This window comes from Peromyscus eremicus, chromosome 23 (genome assembly GCF_949786415.1).
Source record: "Peromyscus eremicus chromosome 23, PerEre_H2_v1, whole genome shotgun sequence".
Taxonomy (NCBI): domain Eukaryota; kingdom Metazoa; phylum Chordata; class Mammalia; order Rodentia; family Cricetidae; genus Peromyscus; species Peromyscus eremicus.
The window spans coordinates 40,710,337-40,730,771 of record NC_081438.1 but is presented as its reverse complement, the minus strand read 5'-3'; the positions used below and the strand labels follow the sequence as shown (position 1 = coordinate 40,730,771).

The 20,435-nt window shown below is 40.7% G+C and overlaps 1 protein-coding gene across 8 annotated transcripts in view; it reads right to left on the bottom strand.

Annotated features, from left to right (window-relative positions):
• Positions 1–20,435, bottom strand: part of Pds5b (PDS5 cohesin associated factor B) — a 152,477-nt gene that overhangs the window by 98,003 nt on the left and 34,039 nt on the right. The window contains exon 1 of one of the 8 annotated variants that reach the window (XM_059249705.1): positions 11,411–11,808. The exons of the other annotated variants lie outside the window; for them this stretch is intronic. The gene's annotated coding sequence lies outside the window, so the exon portion shown is untranslated. Of the gene's footprint in view, positions 1–11,410; positions 11,809–20,435 lie in introns of those variants that run through there. 8 annotated transcript variants of the gene reach the window in all.

Sequence of the window (20,435 nt, the reverse complement as noted above, 5' to 3'; positions counted from 1 at the left end):
CTTCTGGTCTCTGCAAGCACTACCCACAAAAATGATTTACATACTACATACATGCAGGCAAAAACACCCATACACATAAATTAAAAACAAAAAATTCACTGGGGGTGGTGGTCCACAACTTTAATTCCAGCATTTGGGAGGAAGAGGCAGGCAGATCTCTGAGTTTGAGGCCAATCTGGTCTACAGATTGAGTTCCAGGACAGCCAGGGCTATAAAAGGAAACTCTGTCTCAAAAAAAAAAAAAAAATTCAAGAGTAAATTATGTGAAATCCATACCCATGTCAACTTCTTGGTTTTGCTATAGTTACATAAGTGTGCAGGGGACAGATACATGATGGGTTCAAAATATTATTTTTGCAACTTTCTGTGTTTTGTTTTGGTTTTTGGTTTTTCAATTTGCTTTGTAAATCCAAGATGGCCTCTAACTCAAGAGATTCTCCTCCCTCTGCCTCCTGAGTGCTGGGATTAAAAACCACCACCTGGATAACTTTGCGTTTATAATTATTCCAAAATGAAAGTTTTTCAATTGAAAAAAAGTAACCTTTAGTCACATAAACAACAGAGAAGTTTAAAAACACAATCTACACAGACAGAAAAGCACAAAGGAAAGATGCCCTTTCCTGAAGCCTGAGAAATTATGAAAACTCTAAGTATCTGAAAAGATACTGAAATCATGAAATAAAGAACTAAAAGTCAGAAACACTGCGAAAATACATCTTCCCGAACAGATGAGTCAGTCAATGACATCATCAAATTCAGCTCTGGTTCTGAACTGAGGATGCGGCTCCGTGAGTGGAGCCTGGGTTCCATCAAGGAGGCCTTTGGCTGGGGGAAGCGACATGACAGCTGGGCACAGGGGACACTCCTGTAATCCTAGACACAGAGGATCAGGAGTTCAAGACTAGTCTGATAGGTAGCAATTTCCAGGCCAGCCTGAGCTATGTGAGGCTTTGTATTAACAAAAAAAAAAAAAAAGAGCAAACAAAAACCATGACGGTATGTATACATTTAGTGTGTGTGTGTGTGTGTGTGTGTGTGTGTGTGTGTGTGTGTGTGTGTGTTTGTCAATAACAAAGGAAGAGATCATGATTTCAAGAGGGAGTAAAGGTAGAGGCTGGGGGTGTCAATTAGGAGATAGGAAGAAAAGAAAAAGGGGGAGAATGATCTAATCATATTTTAATTTATTTAACATTTTTTCGTTTATTTTACATACTAACCACAGTTTCCCCTCCCTCCTCTCCTCCTATTCCTTCCCTACCCACCTTCCATCTACCTCCCTCCCCATCCACTCCTCCTCACGCTCCATTCAGAAAAGGGCAGGCCTCCCATGGGCTTGAACAAAGCACAGCACATCAAGGTGAGGCAGGACCAGGACCAAGCTCCTCCCAGTGCCGGGCGAAGTAATCCAGCATGGGGACCAGGTTCCCAAAAGCCAGCTAAGCACCAGGGACAGTCCTGATCCCATGGCTAGCAGCCTTACAAACAGACCAAGCTACACAACTGTCACACACACACACACACACACACACACACACAGCCTAGGTCGGTCCTATGCAGGCTCCCTAACTGTTGGTCCAGAGTCCGTGTGCTCCCACGAGCTCAGGTCAGCTGTCTCTGTGGGCTTCCCCTGGCTCCTACAATCCCTCCTCCCTTTCTTCAGGACTCCCAGAGCTCGGCCCAGTACTTGGCTGTGGATCTGCTACCATCAGTTACTGGATAAAGGCTCTCTGCTGACAATTAGGGTAGTCACCAATCTGATTACAGTAGATGGCTAGTTCAGGCAATTCCTCCACTATTGCTAGGAGTCTTAGTTGGGGTCATCCTAGGGCTGGAGGGATAACTTAGTGGTTAGAAGTGCTAGCTGTTCTTCCAGAGGACCCAGGTTCAATTCCCAGCACTCACACGACAGATTACAACCATTTGTAACTCACACATGTATGACAAATATATATATACATATATATCTGTATATATATATGTATATATATATATGAAGGTAAAACTCATATTTTAATTTTTAAAAATTAACTAAAATATGAAAAAGGTCAAAACAGGAAGGAGACAGAAAAGGGACAAAGGAGAATGGAGGGAAAGACTGTAAGGGAAGGAAAGGAGAAAAGAGGCTGAGGCAAAAAAAAAAAGTTGGAAAATTTATTCTAGAAATATATATAAAAGGCCTCAAATACCAAGACATTAAAGGAATTAAAGATAGTGAATGGACTTGGTCCTACCAAATATTCAAAGTCAATACAAAGCTAAAGTAATTTAGACAATGTGGTATTGGTAAGAGGAAACAGATCCAATGTAGCATAAGAGAAGGCCTAACAGACTCAAGGGGCCGGAGAGGTGGCTCAGAGGTTAAGAACACCGACTGCTCTTCCAGAGGTCCTGAGTTCAATTCCCAGCACCCACATGGTGGCTCACAACCATCTGTAATGAGATCTGGCACCCTCTTCTGTATACATAATAAATAAATAAATCTAAAAAAAAAAAAAAACAGATTCAAAAACATGAAACTTATGTGAAAACAGTGACAAGATAATACAGTATCTGCCGGTAAGGACAGAACAGAAAGTATTGCTGTTCCCATACTTCACACAAAGAGCAGATGAATTCTGGGTAGATGGAATCCAGGTATCAAGCCCCAATGTAAAAGCCTTTAGAATGTGATGAGAGAATAAGCACTGTTTGCCAAGATCCAAGCTCACAGGTGTGCTCCTTTACACAAACAAGAGTCCCCAAAGGAGAGCATACCTAAATGCAGCAGGCGTCACAAATCGTCAGCACAGAGGAGCTGTGTAGACAAGTGTAGACAGTACAGAATGCGCGTAGCCATGTACTCAAGTTACTATGCACCTACTTTTTGCATAATATATCAGCAGTAACTGTGGGAGAAATGAGTTAAAATGGACCTCACTCAGAGTCTACCAAGAGAAACACATAACCCTAAATAACTAAACCACAGTCGATTTTTAAATCGTCCTAACAGAAACAGAAAACACGAAGCCTAGAGAAAGGATTTAAGCAAACAGAATCTATAAAGGTATGAGAGGATGGTATAACTGAGAAAAAGACTGGCAAGGTTCAGAATTTATCACTGAAGCGGGAGGGAGGGGGAAGGAGGGGGAAGGAGGGGGAGACACAGGACTATGACCCATGGAAAATGCAGGTGAAAGAAAAGGGAGCTAAAAAAGAAAAGGTAAGAGACAACAAGGGGGCAGGTTTCTGAGCTGGCACTGAGTCTTATAGGCAGAGTTTAATCGGCTGTGAGTACACATAGGCTATTCTCAAGAGCGAGACACACTTACCACTCCCTACCCACTAAACAAGCTCCATGAACCTGAAAGGTCTAAGTGTACATGTTCTCTTTCTCTGACCTCCACTTAGCAGAGCTGTGTTCCTCCCCCAATACCCAGTCACATTCTGAGCCTATACAAACGGCATTTATCACACTGTACTCACTATACTTCTTTCTCCCCTCGATATTAACTCCTTAAGACAAGCACAGGTATCACTGTATGCTGCTGTTATTACATATCACAGGCATTACTAGTATAAGTACTCAGAAAGTACTTGCTGAATGAATGAGAACTATTTTGAGAAATTATAGTTATAATAAACTGTACAGAGTAGACAAGGAAAGAAACCAAACAGAACCATTTTCTCAACCTTCCTAATGCTGGGACTCTTTAATAAAACCCCTCATGTTAGAGTTACCCCCAACTAAAGAATTAGTTTTAGATCTGTAATTTTGCTACTGTTATGAACCATAATGTAAAATATCTGTTTTCCAATGATCTTAGGCAACCCTTGTGAAAGGGCCATTTGACCCCCAAAGGGATCACAACCCACAGATTGAGAACCGCTGAAACAGAGTGAAACCAGTTAGGAAACAATGATAAAGAAAGAAATATAGGCAGTGGCTATAATACAAGAAAACGGACTCAGTTACAGATAATTCTAATAGAAGAAGAGAAGACTACTATAAAATTCAAAGTATTAGTTCCTGAAAAGCTGCTTATTTAAATCTTAACTGAGAATTCACTTGGTGCAACAGCCTAGGTACTAAAACTACAACAGTGAGCAGCTGAAGAGACTGTTCCATGTGGAGGACGCTGGCTACACAAGCATAAGGCTCGGTCGGAGTGCTGATCCCCTAGCACCTGCACAAAGGCTGGACACAGTGGCGTGACCTGCAGCCCAGCACTGGGAGAGGACGCACACAGACCAGGGCTGGACGGCCAGAAAGTCGAGCTAAACATGAGCTTCAGGTTCACCAGGAAGCTCAGGGAGAGCCACGGCATGGAGGACTGCAGAGGAAGTACCCAACATCAGCTCTGGCTGCAACAAGAGCACACAGGCCAGCACACAGTCACCAGTACAGTAATAAGCAATATGTAAGATGTATGCCCTGGTTATAACAGAGACGGTAGACAAAACACACCAGATCTTGAGGTAAATTAAGTTTCATCTAACAGGCAACTCTATTTTATAGAACTAGACTTTAGCTTCTAAAGTTTAATAGAAAAGTAAGATTATACTGTTTTATAACATCTACTGCTTATGTTATGCCAATTTAAAAGTTTAATAATGAAACTGTGAGGCGGGGGATAGAGAGATGGCCCAGCCCTAAAGAGCACTAATTGCTCTTCTAGAGGACATGGGTATGATTCCCAGCACCCACATGGAGACTCACAAGGGATCCAATGCCCATGTCTGGCCTCTGCATGCACTGCACACATGTGATGCAGGCAAAACCTCCATATGCATAAAAAAAATGGAATGTGAGGTTGAGGAAATGGCTGGGGCAGTAAAGTGTTTGTCACCTCAGCCTGAGGACCTGCGCTGGATCCCTAGCATCCACATAAAAAGACAGGTGTGGTGGTGCATACTTGTAATCAATCCCAGAACAAGGGAGGCAGCGATAGGAATGGAAAGATCCCTGAGATTCCCGGCCCAAAACAAGAGGGGAAATGGCCTCCTGAAAAACAATTCCTAAGGCTGACCTCCACATGTACCTGTACACACACAACCACAAACACACCTGCACAAAAACACATACTTGCACACAAGAAGGGAGAAGAGGAAAGACAGATGAAGGGAGAGTGGAGGGAGTGATGGAGGGAGGACAGACCACGTGAACTCCAGCACAGTGGCAGGCAGGTGACAGAAGGAAGGTTGTCACAAGGCCAGGGTCAGCCTTGTCTGTGTAGCAAACTCCAGGCCAGCCAGAAGTAAGACTGTCTCAAAAGATGGGGTTGGATGAGCTCAAATTCCAAGACTGAACTCTGAGGAGATAAATATACTGATTGATGGGGGAGAAATCAAGAAAGAACGTCAAGAAGCATAACAGACACAAACGCCTGGGGACGAGGATATCTGAAGACAGGGTGACACACGGTGGCGAGTACTTCAGTGAAGACATACAAAATGACCTCAGCAAATACTGCCTTGAACTTGGATGATTTTTAAAATGTTCTTGGAAGCCGGGCGGTGGTGGCGCACGCCTTTAATCCCAGCACTCGGGAGGCAGAGCCAGGTGGATCTCTGTGAGTTCGAGGTCAACCTGGGCTACCAAGTGAGTCCCAGGAAAGGCGCAAAGCTACACAGAGAAACCCTGTCTCAAAAAACCAAAAAACAAAAAAACAAAAAAAACAAAAAAAAAAAATGTTCTTGGAAGATAAAACCAAATTACAAGGCAAATAAAAAGGTGTAAAGGAAGCAGAAAGGAAACAAGGCAGAAGAGAGAATGTAGGAAACGGGATCTACACCTGCTGGGGGGAAAATGAGATAGACATGCTCCTCCCGACTGACAGACAGACCTAAGGGGATCTGCTAGGGCTCATCCCAACAGAATTTCAACTATTCACCTGATAACCATAAAACAAGAGTGAAGAGTAACTGCTTTAAAAAGAATTTATATAAAAATGTACCCTACTAGAGCTATTTTATATACAATACATACTAGGAAACAATGTACTAATTTACTTTCTTCTCCATTTCGAAACACAAATTTTAACTGTGGGTGACGGTACATGCCTATGGTCCCAGGACTTGGGAAGCGGAGAAAGGAAGACTAGAGCTCAAGGCCAGTCTGGGCTACATAGTGAGACTATCTCCAAAAGATGAACAATAAATTAGTAAAAACCAAATTTAAAAAAATACAAACTTTGTGGGCTGGAGAGTATAGTTGGTTGTTTTATTACTCTTTACTCTTTTGGGGGTCCACCACACAGCTCCCAATTAAATATAAATGAAGACTTATTCTTTCTTATGAATGTCCAGCCTTAGCTTGGCTTGTTTCTAGTCGGCTTTTCTAACTTAAATTATCCTGTCCATCTTTTGCCTCTGGGCTTTCTACCTTTCTCTATTTCTGTATACTCCGTGGCTTTGTTGTGTAGCTGGGTGGCTGGCCCTGATGTCCTCCTTTTTTCATTCCTTCTTCCTCTCCTCCCAGATTTCCCTTCTTATTTATTCTCTCTGCCTGCCAGCCCCACCTATCCTTTCTCCTGCCTTGCTATTGGCTGTTCAGCTCTTTATCAGACCATCAGGTGTCTTAGGCAGACAAAGCAACACGGCTTCATAGAGTTAAACAAATGCAACATAAAAGAATGAAACACATTTTTGCATCATTAAACAAATATTCCCCAGCATAAATAAATGTAACACATCTTAAAATAATATCCTACAACAGGAGCGTTGGTTCAGTGGTTAATAACACTTGTTGCTCTTGCTGGGTTGCATTCCCTGCACCCACATGGTGGCTCACAACCATCAGTAACTCCAGTTCCAAGAGATCTGATGCCCTCTTCTAGGCTCCTTGAGCACCACATGCATGTGGTGCACATATACACATGCCAGCAAAACATTCATACACACTTTTTTAAATTGTGCTGAAAAGATGGCTCAGTGGTTCAGAGTACTAGCTGCTCTTACAGAGGACCTGGGTTCATTTCTCATTACCTACTTAGCAGCTCACAACCAACTGTAACTCCAGTTCCAGGGGATCTGATGCCTCTCTTCTGACCCCTGAAGGTACAGCACACATGTGGTGTACATACATACACGCAGGCAAAACACTCATATACATAAAATAAAAATAAGTATAAAAAAACTCAACTGAATTTATAATAAAAAGATGACAACCTGGGATTCTCCTACTTTTTCGTGGATGATTTGAAAGGTTCAGAAAGCACTTACATTTAAAAATTATATGTATGTTGTTGCATTTACATTTTGTGTCTGGTATAAACAATAGATATAAGGAAATAATCTAAATAGTATAATCTTTGTAAAACTCAGTTATTTAAAAGAAACATGTATTTTATTTTTAAAGCCAGGTGTGGCAGCAAACACCTTTAATCCCGGCACTGGGGAAGCAGAGACAGGAGAATCTCTGTGAATTCCAGGACAGCCAGAGCTACATAGTGAGATCCTGTCCCAATACACACACACACACACACACACACACACACACACACACACAAGATAAGTATACTTTGTTTTTAAAAAGTAGTTTTATTAATACTTAGAGAATTTCATACAATGTATTTTGTTTGTTGTTTGTTTGTTTGTTGTTTGTTTGTTTTTCAAGACAGGGTTTCTTGTGTAATTTTGGTGCCTGTCCTGGATCTCGCTCTGTAGACCAGGCTGGCCTCAAACTCATAGAGATCCATCTGACTCTGCCTCCTGAGTGCTGGGATTAAAGGCGTGCTCATACAATGTATTTTGGTCATAGCCACATCCCTCCTCTTCACCTCCCAATCCATCGAAGTTTGAGTTTTGTGGGGGTTTTGTTTGTTTGTCTGTTTGTTTTTGTCTTTTCTTTTTTAAACCCATGGAGTCCAAGGTGTGCTGCCCAACAACTCAGAACAGGGCCTTGCCCTTAGTGTGGTTGGCCTACTAGGGTAATACCATTAAGAAAACTGACTCTTCTCTCCCAGGAGCTACCACATGTCACTAGCTCCTCAGCTCTGGTGGGATTTTGTGCCCATCTCAATTGCTGTGAGTTCATACATGCAACTGCCCCCACTGTGTCCACAGAACACTGTTTCCTTGAAGCTATCCACTACCTGTGGCTCTAAAAATCACTCCTGCTCCCTCTTCCTCAAAGATCCCTGAGCCTTAGGGATAGGAGTGTGATAGGCATAGTCCATTTAGGACTGAGCACTCTACCATCTACAAGAAACATTTGTCTCTTTTACAAACACACCAACAGTCCTAAGAAGAAGGAGGGAAAATCAATTTAATCATTAATTCTTGACTCAAGATATATAAGATCTTTCCACTGGATGGAACAGGAAAATAGCACTGAGAGGAATCAAGAGCAAGACAACAGCTTATTTTTTTCAGAAGACTTAGTTAGAAATGAATCATGACATTTTAATGATTTTTCTTAATGAGTCACAATGTTTCATTTAGTTCACTATTACAGAATCAAAACAAGCTACTACTAGAATCCCTACATGGTCGTGTTTATTAAGAGATGTTTTTCCTCCTGGGATTTCAACTCCAGGTTTAAGGCAGAACTATAGAGTTTGTAAAAACTCTAAACCAAAAGTCTTCCCCACCACTGTACATCTGAGAACCAGCAGGTGGCACACTCATTAAAAGACAATCCATACAGCAATTAAACAGAATGAGAAATTGGGCTTATTCTTGTCAAGGACAATGGAAAAATCTAATAAGAGAAACTCCTAACGGGGAAAAAAAGACAAATAAATGAAGCTATTCTCCCCTAAATACATATCCTTCCAGCAACATTTATTTATATTCCAAGTGTTTAAACAAAAGGCTGTTTCCGCACAGTGGAAACTCAGCTAGCATCGAATTCAAACAGCACAGGCGTTGTCAGAACTCCTTAAGGCTTCTATGACGACAGTGTTAGCGTCGTCCCTCATTATTGAAAGAGGATTACTTCCCAGTGTCAGGAGTGTGTGCAATGCCCTGTCTGATGAAGAGAGAAAACCCACCACTATAACACACCTGGTTTTAATTCATTCTTTTCAGGGAAAACATGTTCGTTTACTGATTATTCTTATTAATAAAGTAGAGTTGTTCCCTCTGTATTGGTGCACATTCGTAACTCAATTAAATGTTCTGTTTTACTTCTGTGCCATGTGCAGACTTAACATTATTCTCAAAGCAATACAGCTTTAACAAATCTTTACTTAATGTATTCACTGTATTAGGAAACAAAGTCATCTAGACATCAAAAAAAAAAAAGGATAATGTGCGGAAGTCTATGTGTACATATTTGGTCATTTTAAGTAAGGGACCTGAACATCTGCAGATTCTGGAATCCAACAGGATTCTGGAACCAATCCAACAGACCCTGGGAAATGGCTGCAGTTTCCAATAGTTCTTTTAGAAAACAGACCAATTTTTGAGTTTGTGTTTTGTTAATGTTATATTTTAAAAAGGCATGGTCATTATCTCATATTCATCTTTTTTAAAAAGTCGGGCATGGCACATGCCTTTGGTCCCAGCAGAGGTAGATGGATCTATGTGAGTTTGAGGCCAGCAGGGTCTACCCAGTTCAAGAACAACCGAGACTACATAATAGAACCTGGTCTCAAAAACAGTGTTCCATTAAATCTCGTTAGAGGTTGTATGTTTTATATAAACAGGGCAAACCTCTGTCATTTACTGAGAGCCATTCATTTCTCTAGTCACAGAGTAAAATTCCTGAACCTCTCTACTATCACATCTCAGGCAGACATTCTTGCACCCCTTCTCTTAGTAGACGACTCCACTGAGAATATGGAAGCTCAAGAGGAACTTCCTTAGCCTCCTATCACCAAATCAAATGTCTAGACACATTTGCACCCATCTTCTACTGTTCCCAGAAAGGAACGAGCCCACTGTGGGCCCACTGTGGAGCCCACTGTGGTGCCCAGGCTCGCAGGCTCTGCAGCTGCCTGAGAGCTTCTCTCAAGTTCTCTTGTCTCTCCACAACCTATCCTACTCTATCTACTAGGTCTCTTCAACCTATCCTACTCTATCTACTAGGTCTCTTCAACCTATCTTACTCTATCTACTAGGTCTTTTCAACCTATCTTACTCTATCTACTAGGTCTCTTCAACCTATCTTACTCTATCTACTAGGTCTCTTCAACCTATCCTACTCTATCTACTAGGTCTCTTCAACCTATCCTACTCTATCTACTAGGTCTCTTCAACCTATCCTACTCTATCTACTCTACTAGGTCTCTTCAACCTATCCTACTCTATCTTCTAGGTCTCTTCAGTATTAAACACTGCTCTTCGAAGAAGGCAGGCAGGTGTGTTCACAGAAGGAAAGACAAACAGCACATGTGCTTAGACTACATTTCTCATACTGTTCCAATACAGCTTCTCAAATCCACTAAAATCAGCTGTAATTTTTTCACCATCATCATCATTGTGGCAAACTGCAGAAAGGGCAACCATTTCCCTCTCTACAAACATGCAATGTGACTTGCTTTTCCCATCAAGAAGTAAGGATGGGGAACTGGAGAGATGGCTCAATGATTAAGAGCACTGGCTGATCTTCCAGAGGACCTGGGTTCAAGTCCCAGCACCCACATGGCAGCTCACAATTGTCTGTAATTCCAGCTGCAGGGGGTTTGACACCTTCACACAGATATACATGCAGGCAAAACACCAATGCACATAAAATAATTTTAAAAAATTAAGATGTAAGGATGGACTAAGGGCATAGCTCAGTGGAGCATCTGCCTACCATGACTGAGGTCTTTGGGTTTGATCCATAGTACCACCAAGTTAAGAAAGGTTTCTAGCCTTGAATCTAAATCTGACCAGGGTTTTACCTAACATGACCAGAAAATGGCAAACTCAATAAGGTCCTTGGTGTTGAGTTTACTAGCCTCGGGTTCTGGACAGTTGAGTGAACCTACAATATCCCTTTGTAATTATCCATTAGTTAAATGAGAATAGAGAGCCAAGCATGGTGGCATATATCTATATCCAAACAAGGTAGACAAACTAGGGAGTTCAAGGTCATCCTCAGCTACATACCAAGTTTGAAGACAGCTTGTTGGCTATATGAGACCCCATTTCAAAATACCAAAATTAAAAAACATATAAAGAAAGGAGCCGGGCTGGAGAGATGGCTCAGAGGTTAAGAGCACTGACTGCTCTTCCAGAGGTCCTGAGTTCAATTCCCAGCAACCACGTGGTGGCTCACAACCATCCGTAATGAGATCTGGTACCCTCTTCTGGCCTGCAGTCATACATGCTGTATACATAATAAATAAATAAATCTTTAAAGAAAAAAGAAAAGAAAAGAAAAGAAAAGAAAAGAAAAGAAAAGAAAAGAAAAGAAAAGAAAGGAGCCAGTTAATCTACACATGGTCATCCAAAAGTCAGCCCTAGGCAAACCACCAAGAAATTACATATACATACCTACCTGGAGAAGCCTTACCTAGATCAGCAGAGCAACCCTGATCATTCAACTCCGTCCAAATACAAACTGTCAATCTGTAGAACTGGAACTGGAAATTAAGTCATGGGTGATGTGCTGCACAGCCCAAGTTGAAGGAAGCCACAGGTTTCTAAGTTACTAAATCAAATGAAACACTTTCTGACCCTTACGTACTCCATGTAAGCAGTATGTCATAGAGCTGATCAGAGCTTCCTTCTTGAGACACTACTTTCCTTACATCTCTAGTACACTTTTACTTTTTACTCATTTTTTTTTTTCTTCTACTTTACTGGTCACACTTAGCCCCTTTACTTCTTTCCCTGCTACCCAGCCTCTTTTTGTACGGCAGCTTTCTCTGAGATTGGAACATTCTGAGATTGAAACATTCCATCTCCCAGGGAAGCTCCTCAATACAAAAGTAAACCATTCCAATTAGCTTCAGGAAGTCCCTGAAACTGCCCAGATTGACTAGGCCTCTCCCCTCTAGAGTGAACAATAAAGACCACTGAGAGTCACTCTCAGACAAGACAAGCTGCAAAGAAAAATAAGACTGAGACCCGAACAGCTGCCTGTAAAAAGCAGAAAACGGCCAAGCTACATAGAAGAGGTCTAGACCAACTGAGCCACCTGGAAAAGGATACCCTTCAACATATTGAGCTGCCTGCAGGCTGTGCAGCATGCTCCAGATTCCCAGTTTTTATGAGCTGTTACCCATGTTGAGTGGGTTTTGATGATACAGCTGTCTTTGGGTCTTTTCTGTTCCTCTAAGTAACCCCTCGCCCTCAGTTCATTAAGTAGCCCCAATAAAACTCATTGGTTCACCAATGCGGACTTTGGTGGTATCCATATTTGGTCTGTCATGAGTTCCCTATCTGGGATGAGTAGATGTGTGTGTTGAGTCTACCCAGAAGAAGTCTGGATCAAGCATTTGGTGTGCTACAGGAATTTAGCAGTGGCTTTGGCTTCTGCCCACTAGATATCAGTAGCACTTTCACATCACTACCACTCTGAGGTGTGAAAACCTAAAGTGTCCCCTCCTAGGCAAAATCATCCCAGATTGAGAACTAATGTTCTAGGTCAGCTCTTAAACAGATGCATAGCAATAAAATGACTTCTAATGACACACCACTATACCAGTGCCTCGTTCCACCCGTATCAGAAAAGCTTTGTCTTGCAGTAGATGGCAACTAACAGAGAAACTCACAACTGGACAACGTGCAAAGAATGAGAGATTTGAGCATGCAGCCTCTATCAAATTCCTCCTCTCAAGGCTCAGGGATCTATGTGTAACCGGAGTGGAAAGATTGTAAGAGCCAGATGATGAACAGCCACCCCAAAAGAAGTTCATGTAGGAAACCCATCAATGGTCTATAGAAGGTCTATCTAGACATGTGAAAGAGTATATAAGTATATAAAGTTTGCATACATAGGAACAGGGTACGTTTTCAGAGACAATCCATAGCTTATATATATTCTCTAGAAGGTTCATGATCCCCAAATGAAAAGTTAAGGATCATGTTCAATTTGTTTTTTTTTATATGTCATTATTATGTATGCAGTATGTACGTGTACACACACACACACACACACACACACACACACACACACACACACGGAAGTCAGAGGACAACTCTTTAGGAGTCTGTTCTCTCCTTCCACCAACGGGTTCTAGGAATCCACACGGTAAGCACTTTTTTGGGTTTTGTTTGTTTGTTTGTTTGTTTGTTTGTTTGAGATCTCTGTGTAGTTTTGGTGCCTGTCCTGGATCTTGCTCTGTAGACCAGGCTGGCCTCAAACTCGCAGAGATCCACCTGGCTCTGCCTCCTGAGTGCTGGAATTAAAGGTGTGCGCCACCACTGCCTGGCCAGTAAGCACTTTTAACTGTGGCCCAGGAATGTGTTGTTTTGTGTGTTACTATTTAAAGTTATAAAGTGCAACACTGCTGTGGAGTAATCCTCTTGTATACTGTAAGTATTTATTACTGTCATTGATTAATAAGCTGACAAGCCAGTAGCTGGGCAGGAAGTTAGGTGGGAAGGCCAAACTGAGAATGATGGGAAGGAGGGCAGAGTCAGGAGTCGCCAGCTAGATGCAGAGGAAGCAAGATGAGAATACAGTACTGAGAAAAGGTACCAAGCTACGTGGCTAAGCATAGATAAGAATTATGGATTAATTTAAGTGTAAGAGCTAGCTAGTGATAAGCCTGAGCTACTGGCCAAGCATTTATAAGTAATTTTAAACCTCCAAGTCAATTATTTGGAAAGCAGCTGCTGGGTTATTTGGAAATCACTGGCAAGACAGAGAAAAGCCTCTGATTACACAATACCTATAAACTCCCTTTCTGAGCTACTTGCCTTCCAAATACTCACTTAGAATTGATTACACTTTGATCACTGCCTTACTTTATACTTTCTTTTTTTTTCCCTCTTTTTGGAATACCACATATAGTCCTTGAATTTGCTGAAAGTTCTTTTGGGGAAAGCAACTTTTAATTATTTCCTCTGTGAATAAAATGGACAGCCAAGAGAATATCAATGACTCGTCTAGCATACAAAAGCTCCTGAACAGCAGAATGAGAACTAGACCCTATCTGCTGCTTATGTTGTGCATGACTAGAAACAAGAATAGTAGTTCCTAACTTCTGGCTTTATAGATTTCAAAATAAAATATAAAGCACTTTAAATAGATAACTAATAATCTAACAAGCTTCAAAGATCCTAAAATAAGTAAGACAGAAATATCAACTATAAGGTCAACATCATCTACAAGTTGAAAAATAAAGAGTTTTTTCCTGACAACTGAGTTTTTACTGAACTCCTATGGACATAAAACAAAAACCTGCACTATACTAGAATTAAAGGAGTTCATTTTATTTACTCATTTTTATATCTCAATGCAAGCCAAAGTACAATTCAGACTATTCAAGTCATGCAGCAATGTGTAGCAACATAAGATACCCAAAGGCCAGTGATCACAAGGTATGGTTAATCTAGGGTATGTAACTCTGCAGAAGAAGGCTTCTTCAAACTCACTTCACTCATGAAGCTCATTTCTAACCAAAGCCTGGTTAACAATGCCCAGTGCTTGTCTGAGTGAAGAGCAGTTCAATGAACACACTCCTTGTATGTCAAGAAGGTACTCAGTGAATATTCTGAAAACTACTCATCTGTCAAATATTCAAATGCAATTATAACCTTTCTTAAGGGAGGAGATAGTGTATAATAGTTAAAATTTTTTAATTTAAAAAATATTTTTATTGTAAAAATGAGAAAAATCTGGCGTCGACAAGACTATAGCTTCATGAAGTGTAGAATACAGTATATAACCATTACATGGGTGTACATCTGGTCAGTGAAATGACTTACAGGGTAAAGGCTCTTGGCGACAAGGTTGGTGACCTGATTTTCCTACACAGTAGGAAAACCTACTTTCCCCCAAGTTGTCCTCTGACCTCCTCATGTGTCCCCACACACATAATACATATACACAAATAAATAAATGTAAGAAGAAACTTTTTTTAAAAAGAAGTTGTGCTGGCATAGCCAATATGCTGTAATCTGCACTTAAATGTATGTACAATATATGAATAATATGAATACAAGACGGCATTTTCTATAAAGCAAGCACCACCAATACAAATCAAAACAACAAAACAAAACATGCTAGGGGCCAGTTAAGACGGCTCAGCAGGCAAAGGCACCTGCAATCAGGCCTGACAATAGGAGTTCGCTCCTTAGAACACACATAGTAGATGGAGAGAAATAACTCCCACAATTTGTCCTCTGACTTCCACAAGCATGCAGTATCTCACTATACAAATACATACACACAAAATAAATAAATGGGTTTTTAAAAATTGTGTTAAGCACAGTAACACATTAATCCCAGCACTCTCAAGGCAGAGTAAATTCAAGGCCTATCTCTATGAATTCAAGGCCAGCCCAGTCTAAAGAGTTCCAGATCAACCAGGGCTACATAGTGAGAACGCCTCTTAAAAAAAAAAAAAAAAAAAAACTATAAATACATACAAAATCAATCACTGCACATAAAAACAAGTATAATTTGAAAACCAAAAAAAAAAAAACTAAAATAAAATAAAATACTAAACAACTTTAGCATGGATAATGGAAGAGGAGAGTGATCAGAAAGGCCTTTGTGCTTATGTCAATTTTGTTGTTTTGTTTAAGACAGGGTTTCTCTGTGTAGCCCTGGCTGTATTAGAACTCACTCTGTAGACCAGGGTAGCCTTGAACTCAGAGATTTGCCTGCCTCTCCCTCCCCAGTGCTAGGACTAAAGGCATGTGCTACCACAGCCCAGCTTTAGTGTCAATTTTTTTAACAGTGAGAATTCCAAAGGTAACAGTTTCTTTAAAGAAAAAGGACATTGTTGACTGTAGGTAACTTTCCTACCAAAAGAAAAAGAAAAACGTGGACAAATGCAGAGAACCATTTTAAAGCATGCAAGTAAACACAGAAGACAGACATGGTAGACAAAAGCAAAAGACAAAATGCTAAAATTCTAGCATTTTGGAGGCTGAGGCAGAAGGATGGCAGGTTTGATGCTAGTCTGGGCTACACAGAAAATTCTGAGCCACCTTAGGCTACTCAGCAAGATTTTGTCTTAACAGGCCAAGAAAAGGAAAAAATAAACTAGAAGCCAACAACAAAAATCAGGTACCTATATTCTTTTTGTATCATTTATTTTATTTTCAAATATGTGTCTATGTGTCTCGATATGTGCATTTAAGTACAATGCCCAAGGAGGCCAGAAGAGGCTATCCAACCCAGAGAGATGGAGTTACAGTCAGTTGTGAGCTGCCTAATGTGGGTGCTGGGAACTGAACTCAGGTCTCCTTCAAAAGCAGTATGCACTCTTAACCACTGAGCCTCGGTGCCTGTGTGTGTGTGTGTGTGTGTGTGTGTGTGTGTGTGTGTATTATGATATATTTATGCATGTATCATATATATTTATGCATATATCATGTTTATGTATATATAATTTTTTTGTTTTGTTTGTTTTGAGACAGGGTAGTCCTGGTTGTCCCAGAATTTGTTCTGTAGCCCAAGCTGGCATCAAACTCAGAAATCCGCTTGGCTCTGCCTCCCAAGTGCTTGGATTAAAGGTGTGTGCCACCACCTCCTGGCTAATGCCTATATTCTTAACAGACCAAGCAGCTTTTAAAACACAAAGAAGAGCTGGAGAGAATGACTCAGTCAGTAAAGTGCTCACCTTGAAAACGTAAGTATGTGAGTTTGTGCTCCAGAACCTATAACACACACACACACACACACACACACACACACACACACACACCCCTACACACATAATCCTAGTGCTGGGGAAGTGAAAATAAGAGGATCCCTAGGACTTTCTGGCCAGCCAGGCAGCCTAGCTTAAGATTCCATCCAGAAATGATTAGGATTCAAGCCACAAGCAAAGTGATTCAAATTTATGTAAACTATTAAACATGAAAATTAATCAACCTAATTTATGTCAGATACAAACATCATACAAATTTTGGGGGTGTTTTTTGTTTTTCATTGTCTCACAGTACAAGTTTTAAAATATCTTTCCCACTACTGACAGATTATACACTAGAAAAACTAGAGGTTATAATTAACAAATTTGATTAATTTTTAGAGCCCAGCTTCTTAAGCTATGGATCACAAGTCCCATTTGGGGTCATGTAATTGAATATGAGGGTTGTAAAAACTCTGGCAGTACTCAAATGTTTCTTAGCACATAATGACCAAAATCAGATAGGTGTACAATGACTATACAACATAAATAAGACCTCACCAATTCTGCACCACACAACTTCATGCAGCCTTGGTTCTAAACACACAGCACTGTATGTAAGATCACACGACACACCACCACCAACACCACCACACAGCACCTGGGCCCAGCTCTGAGAGGTGTGCAGTAGACTGTGCTGTTTTCACTGGACACACAGTCTTCTGTTCTTATAGAATTTAGTGGTGTAGTTACTATTTCCTACTGTCATTCCTCTGCATGTCAATAAGAAGTCATCTTCAGATTGTACTGCGTTAGCATGCGAGATTATAAAAACAGCCCTTCTGAGTTGCTAACTTGAGTTTCATTAGGAAAGTGTTAACTACGGAGCTCGAAAACTGGCTTAGTCAGCTGAACAAGCATGAGGACCTGGTCTGGATCCCCAGTGCTCATGTCAGAGCTGAATGTGTCAATGCTGTCTGTAACCCCAGCTGGAAGAGGAGACACAGGCGGACCCCTGGAACTCATTGACCAGCCAGTCTAACCATATCAGTGAGCTCCAGGCTTAATGAAATACATATCTCAAAAATAAGATGGAATTACCAAGGAGGACATCCAACACCAGCCTCTGACTCACCAACATACACACACAAACACAGGCACAAAGGCACACAGGCACGCACTACAACACACACAATGGCCAAAACAACAAAAAAATCATTATATTTTGGCTTGTGATTAAGACAGAATTTCAAACAATTTCTAAAACAGCCCTAAGCATGCATCTGCCATTCTGTACTACATATTTAGGTGAAGGCTGTTCTCAGCATTGATGACTATAAAATTAAAATACTGATTGCTGAAAAATGTTGAAATGTTTAATTTTGCAGTATCAAATACTCAGCCAAGATTCAATTTGTTTTGTTTTTAAGACAGGGTTTCTCTGTGTAGCTTTGTGCCTTTCCTGGAATTCACTCTGTAGCCCAGGCTGGCCTCGAGCTCACAGAGTTCCGCCTGGCTCTGCCTCCCGAGTTACTGGGATTAAAGGCGTGCGCCACCACCGCCCGGCCAAGACTCAATTTTTATGTTTTAAAAAAAGGTCTATTTTGCTAGTATGCAGATATATTATTTTCTTTGATAAATGGTAAAATTATATAAATACCAAAAATTGTTTTAAAATAAATTTCTTTATAATTATCAATAAATAGCTGGGCGGTGGTGGCACATGTCTTTAGTCCCAGCATCCAAGGAGGCAGAGGCAGGTGAATCTCTGAATTCAAGGCCAGTCTGGTCCACAGAGTGAGTTCCAAGACAGCCAGGACTACACAGAGAAACCCTGTCTTGAAAAATGAAAAAATAAATTATATATAAATATATATAATTATCAATAAATATTATAATTGTACATCTGACTTTACATTTATACCCTAGGTCAAATAAGCATTTCTCAGGCAAGATGGGGTCATGAGTAGAAAAAGTTTTTTTTTTTTTGTTTTTTTTTTTTTTTTGGTTTTTCGAGACAGGGTTTCTCTGTGTAACTTTGTGCCTTTCCTGGAACTCACTTGGTAGCCCAGGCTGGCCTCGAACTCACAGAGATCCACCTGCCTCTGCCTCCCGAGTGCTGGGATTAAAGGCGTGCGCCACCACCGCCCGGCGTGAGTAGAAAAAGTTTTAAGAAACTCAGATTTACAGAACCCAGAGCCCTTGCTGAATCTTTTCAAACAAGCAATCTAAGATTCACAAAAATTGATGACCATCTGTCATACAATGCATGTCTTAACAAATTCAAAAGGACCCAAACCTTAACCCACCATATCTTCCTAACTAAAATGCAATTTAATTAATAAATCAAAAAGACATACCCTGAACTGGGCGGCGGTGGCACACACCTTTAATCCCAGCACTCGGCAGGGAGAGCCAGACAGATCTCTCTGAGTTCGAGGCCAGCCTGGTCTACAAAGGGAGATCCAGGAAAGGTGCAAAGCTACACAGAGAAACCCTGTCTCAAAAATCGCCCCCACATAAAAAGAGAGAGAGAGAGAGAGAGAGAGAGAGAGAGAGAGAGATACCCTATGTTAAATGTAAAAGGCAAACAAATCATAAAATAATTCTAACTGGAGAGATGGTACAGCAGAAGAGCACTGGGACCCAGGATCAGTCCACCACCCACATGGCAGCTCTCAGCCATCTGTAACTCCAGTTCCAGGGACCCGAGCAACATCCTCTTTTGGTCTCTGTAGACACCGGGCACACATGTGATGCACAGATACTGAGTCAAAACACCCATACACATAAAACAAAATAATTTTAAAATTAGCATATTACATATAAAACACAGGAATAAGAGACAGTCATATACTTAGAAACTCTTGGAGTGTAAAACATTCATATTGAAAAGAAGAAAGGTTCCAAACAAGCAGTAAAAATGCTAAGAGTTGAAATTAAATAGGCTGCATAAAAGCTGAAAGAATGGACAAGTCTCTAAAGTGGATGATTAATAGAAAAGAAAGAAATAACACTGGGAATAAAACGGGGGGAGTAAAACGGAGACTGCTGCACTAGAAACTAAAGAATTTAAAGAAGAAAAAAATAGTACTTCAAACCAGGAATCAGTTGTTGTTTTTTTGTTGTTTTTTTTTTTTTTTAAGATAAAAGATCACATAGCACAGGTTTTTTCTGGAGCTCATATCTTCTTTCATAACTACACATCTCAACCAGACAATATGAATGAATATGTTTCAATATAATTTTATTAGCAAAAAAGCAGACACCCTGAAGGCTCTCTTTCCCCCTACCCCTCTTGGTTTTTTGAGACAAGCCTTCTCTGTGTAACAGCCTTGGCTGTCCTGGATCTCGCTCTGTAGACCAGGCTGGTCTCAAATTCACAGAGATCCACCTGCCTCTGCCTCCCAAGTGCTGGGATTAAAGGCATGTGCCACCATGCCTGGCTGAAGACTCTTAATTTATGTCAATAAATTTGATATCTGTGACATAATTTCCTAGAAAAACTTAAGTAACAAAAACTACTCAAGGGGCTGGAGAGATGGCTCAGAGGCTAAGAGCACTGACTGCTCTTCCAGAGGTCCTGAGTTCTATTCCCATCAGCCACATGGTGGCTCACAACCATCTGTAACGAGATCTGGTGCCCTCTTCTGGCCTGCAGTTATACATGCTGTATACATAATTAATAAATAAATCTTTAAAAAAAAATACTCAAGATGAGAAAATAAAAAAGTCTTGAATATCACTGAAAACTTAAATCTTCCCACAAAG